Raw genomic sequence first — 6,023 nt, forward strand, 5'->3', positions numbered from 1 at the left:
AATGGAAGACATAGAATATGAACTTGGCAAAATGAAAGCACTTGGATGAGACTCCGGTTAGAAGAGGAATGATAGACACAACACTCTGGTTAAAACAAGATAGAGGAGGAATAAGAATTAGATAATTTGAACAGCACTCCGATTGTAAATGGAAGGAATTGAACATGAACTTGGGAAGATTGGATGATACTTGACGAAATCAACAACGCACTGCCTCCAGAACTATTGAAAGAATGGCACAATGGTAAGAAAGATTTCAGACAACACTCCAGTTGAGAACGGAGGTAAAACTTGACAAAATGGGAAGAACTTGAAAAGAGGGCATGCCACTCCGGTTAAATGGATAAGCACGAAAAAGAACATGGTTCTCACAATTTCGAGATGATGAGTGAAGAGAGAAACATCACAAAGCCTTCGGTAGAAAGAATAGAAGATAGATCATTGGAATAACAGAATGGAGATGAAAATCCCAGCTTCTGCCACAATTGAGCTTGGAAAGCACCCTTCCAAGAAGGTTATACAGAGTTGTTGGAAAACCGAGAACGAAACGAAAAAGCTTGTCGTGGGCTTATGGAAAAACTTCTCAAATTTTGATGTGAAATTCTGCCACTAACGGAATCAATTGCTTTCTTGACAGCAACGAAGAGATGAAAACTTCTTTCATCGCAAGAATAGGAGGAATCTTGGATTATTAATAAGCACCACAATAGCAACATTCCTTAGGGAAGGCTTTAGGTGAAATATAACCCAAGATAACTCCAACGAAGAGATTGATGGATTGAGAAGATCTCATGCTCAAAGAAATTGATGGGTTTAACTATCTCATTCTTAACAACTGTTGAATCATGACACATGAAGGGAAATTGTCAAGAGTGACATAACACCACCTCAAAAGATAAGATAGGAAGAACTGCACTTTGTAATGCAAGATGAAGAAGGTTTGAACTCCTCAAAACAAAGCATGTGTTGAGCACCATGTTTATTTTAGAGTATAGCTAGGCAGATCTTAACTCCGAGAGAAATCTTGAAGAACAAATGAAGAATGAAAGAAATCCTTTATGAAACATCATGTAGAGTCTCCATAAAGAACTCTGGTAAGATAAGAAGATGGTCACAAACAAAGGAAGCATGAAAAGAATAAAATGAATCCTTGCAGTTATTTAGATGGATCTTCGTGATGATATAATGCGGAAAACTTGGAACTCCAGATAAGAAAAGATGAAGCACCTCAAACCGAGAAATTGATATCACAAACAAACTCCACTAGAAAAGAATTAAACACTAGGAAGAAGCAAAAATAAGAATTACGTTATGCATATCCTTCACCAATTTAAATTGATGACAAGCAACAGATTTGGCATACTAGTTATTCTCGTAGAAAGGATTAAGATAGATATAGCGCAAACTTTGGAAGGTCTTCAACGAATCACCGGTAGGATTGAAACAATGAATAAATTAATATGAGAACATAGGGAGAGGTATCTTGAACAAACCACTGTAAGAATTGAAAATGAAAGTAGCAAAGGCACAATTCACTGGGAAGAATTGGAAAATAAATGAAGATACTTTCTAGGATTTAGATACCCGAGAACGAAAAAGATCATGAACTGATTAGAGGATATTTGAACGATGCACCGGTAAGATTTGGAGAACGGGAACTGAAAGGTGGAATGAATAATTCTGAGATGATGGGCTCCAAAGAATCAAACTGAAAAATACTCCTGAATTGCTCCGGATGGGTGAAAAGAATTCTCACAATTGAAAAAAATTATGAGAGGATGGCAGCAAGCTTGAATTTCGCATCTCTGAGAGAACGTATAAGATTTGGAGGAAAAACTCTTCTTCAGTCTTCAAATGTTTAGAAAGACGATGAGAAACACCACCATGAATTGTTGAGATACTCCGAGATGAAAATTAGAAAGTTTGAACCAACGATGAAAAGAATTTGAAAGATCTTGGAGAAAGACATATGACTGATGATATTTCATTCTTACGTCAACTTTGAAAGAATTTGAGGATAGCTCCGGGAAAATTAGAAGAGTCAGGTAAGATCCTGGGAAAAGACATGTGGGTTAGGGTCCACTCAAGAGAAACACTGTTGAAATGATTACTGGGGAAGAAATAATGCATCAGTTGATTTAAATGGCTTGAATGAGATAACAATCTAAAAATAGCTTGAACGGATTATTAATGAAAACACGCATCTCCTGAGATATCTTCAGCACTCCAGAAAGCGAGAAGTGCATGATTAAGAGGTGCACCGGCATGAGAAAACATTTTAAACAAGGAAAGGAACATGATCAACATTGAAAGCTTGAATTTAGTCCACGAAGAAGAAAAAGAATGAAGCATGATGAACTTGAAGCTCCCTTAGCATCTTTGTAAGAAATCACCGGGTAAGAACATTGATGGAAAAGAATGATGAGACTTCACATCAATAAAATGGATACACGATTAAGAAATATGAGTACTTGAAGAAAAAGGGTGGGAGGGCGGGAAAACAAAGGCAACTTGGGGACGGATGAAACAAACACCATTGAGAAAACTTAGAATTGTCTTGCGGATGTTGAAAATGATCAGATCCACTTGAAGAGAAGCACATCGGTTGGAAAAGAATTGGCATGAAAATCTCGATGATCAAGAGCGATTAGCACTCCCATAGAAATATGAGAACACCATTTAGAAAAGGTTTGTAATCCAAATTTGACTTCAAAGCAACTCGAATACCACAAACCAAAACAAAAAACAAAGGATTGGCTTGCAGAATAAGTTGGAACAAATACATGTGATAGAGATTTACCCAATCCCATACCATGCATCTGTCGGGAAGATATTCTAGGAGCTACTTGAATTCCTACCTATAAACTCCCGAAACTTTCTGGTTATGCAATCAGGTGTTGGGGATACAGGGGAAGCACAATATCTTACCCAAACTAACAATCCCTACATCCAGTTGTATCCATCCGTCAACACATAACCAAGAAACCTTCGGAAATCATGTACCTCAACCTTCAAAAAGCATCCGTTATACGAGCTATGGCAATACTCCCGAACTCCCATCCCAGTACTGGGTGGCGTCGAGGTTATCTCACCACTAACTGCATAAAAGAGATTTTCGATGTCGGCGAGGTATTCCAGAACTGCAACGATAAAATTGTGACGACAACACCTCGAAGCTCAACTCACCGAGACACTGCCACAACCCGTGAATGTCAGGAGGCACCAAGAACAATGTTCTCGTCACAAGAATATTGGAACGATTCCAAGATACCCGCGTGATCCTAAAAAAATCGTCAAATTTGAGGAGAGGAAAGTCAAAACATCTACGTCAGGAGACCTCACCAGAGCGACGAAGGGACTGGGGAGTAAAAAGAATCCTACTCTCCGATACATATAATCCTAAGACTCAAAATGTTTTTTTCTAGACTCAACAATGTCAGCAATTCGATCAAGCAGGGGGCTCCTAAGTCAGTGATGGCTCTAATTACCAACTTGTAATGCCCAAGATGCGGCTATATCTCCCACGTGTCGAGGCACGACTTAGAGGCATAACCACATGGTTGTTTTGTCGCAAGAGGGGTAATCTTCACAAAATCCCATGTTCTGAATAAGAAAGGGAGAAAGAGTTGGCTTAGAATCGCCACTTCACACAAATAACAAGTGAAACATACATCATCCAGAGTACAATCAAAGGTCCGACTACGAAACCAAAATAAAGGAAGATAACCCCAAATGCTAGATCCCCGATCGTCCCAACTGGGCACCACTACTGATCATCCGAAAAAGACACATAACAACGGCCAAGATCTTCATCGAAATCCCACTTGAGCTCCGTTGTGTGACCTATACTAGTATCATCGGCACCTGCAACTGTTTGGAAGTATCCGTGAGTCACAAGGACTCAAAAATCTCACACCCGCGAGATCAAGACTATTTAAGCTTATTGGTAGCGAAAGGTAGTGAGGTGGAGCTGTAGCAAGCGATAAGCAAATATGGTCACTAGCATACGCAAATAAGAGTAAGATTAGAAGCTATGCAACGGTCGTGGAGCTATAAGCGATCAAGAAGTGATCCTGAAACTACTTATGTTCAAGCATTACACAAGACCGTGTTCACTTCCTGGACTCCGCCGGAAAGAGACCATCATGGCTACACACACGGTTGGTTCATTTTAATTAAGTCAAGTGTCAAGTTCTCTACAACCAGATATTAACAAATTCCCATCTGCCACATAACCGTGGGCACAGCTCTCACGATCAACGAAGGATATTCCTTCTCCCAGAAAGACCCAATCAGTCTCGGAATCCCGGTTATAAGACATTTCGACAATGGTAAAGTAAGACCAGCAAGACCGCCCGAAGGTGCCGACAAATCCCGATAGGAGCTGCACATATCTCGTTCTCAGGGCACACCGGATGGTCAAGAAAACGGGTTGGCATAGACCCTGGTTGCCCAGGCGGCGCCGGACATCGCCCAGTTCGGACCAACACTTAGAGAAGGACTGGCCCGGGGGGGTTGAAATAATGATGACCCTCGAGGGAGAAGTATAGTTGGTGGTGAGGAAAATGGTAAAACGAAGGTTGGGCCTTGCTGGAGGAGTTTTATTCAAAGCGAACTGTCAAGGGGGCCCCATAACCCCAACTGCATTAGGAACGGAAAGCAAGTAACATAACACCGGTATGACGAAAACTAGAGCGGCAAGAGTCGAAAAAAACACCAGGCATAAGGCCGAGCCTTCCACCCTTTACCAAGTATATAGATGCATTAATTAAATAAGAGATAATATGATATCCCAACATATCCATGTTCCAACATGGAACAACCTGCAAGGCACCTGCAACTAGCAACGCTATAAGATGGGATGAGCAAAAGCGGTAACTTAGCCAAACAACAGTTTGATAGGAATGTGGGTTAGAGGCTTGACATTGCAATATGGGAGGCATGATATAACAGGTGGTAGGTAGCGCAACATACCGATAGAACAAACAACTAGCAAGAAAAGATAGAAGTGATATCGAGGGTATGGTCATCTTGCCTGAAACCCCGCAAGGAAGAAGAACGAGTCCATGACGAAGACAAACGGACGTAGTCGAACGGATCCTCACAAACGCGACGTTACCGGAACTAACAAGAAGAAGCAACACCGGAAAGGAGCAAAAAACATGGTAAACCAACAAGAATAAACATGGCATGATGCACAATCAAGTATGATGCACATCTGGTTCAAATATGCATGGCATGGCAAAGTGCACAAACAATACGACAACTTAAGTGGAGCTCAATATGCAACGAGTTGCATATTGACGAAACACCACATACATTTATTTAGTTCTCTCCCATTATGTACCCAACAATATTATATGTTGTTAAACATGGCAAGAGGTGAAGCATAAGTAAACTAATTATTTAGGCAAGTTTAAATGAGGCCGGAAACAACAAACAACAATTTCGGAAAATCCCCATACGCATATTATGAATTTGGTACTATTCTGCCCTAAACCATATTTTAGAGTTATTAAACATGAAAAGTAATGCCACCATGTTAAACTATGCATTTTTCTACCCCATTTACATATAAAGTTTATTAAATTTGGAGCTACCATTATTAAGTTATGAAATAAACCATTTTAGCATGGCATTTAGTAAAATATATGCAAACATCATTTTCAACATTTTAAACATGGATGAAAGTTGCAAATTAAGAAACTAGACAAAATTCTAACCATTTTTCATATATGAAACCTTTTAATAAGATGCCCGGTTGGCGAGTTATTAAATGCATGATGCTTGAGGGCTTTTCTGCAATTCTGCCATTCCCTCAAAATTAGGAAATTCAGAGAACATGGAAAAAACGTAGCAGGCCAAAACTACTGGGCGCTGGGGTGCGCACCATGGGCTTGGCCCATCTGAAGTGGAGGGTGTTCGGCCTTGCAGATGCAGGGCAGCAGCTGGGCCGAAACAGAGGAGGCCTAGGCGCGGCCCACGCGCGGCACTCGTCCCCCTCTGCTAGAAGCAGAGACAGG

This window comes from Triticum urartu, chromosome 3A (assembly GCF_056163025.1).
Source record: "Triticum urartu cultivar PI428250 chromosome 3A, HENAU_Tu73, whole genome shotgun sequence".
NCBI lineage: Eukaryota > Viridiplantae > Streptophyta > Magnoliopsida > Poales > Poaceae > Triticum > Triticum urartu.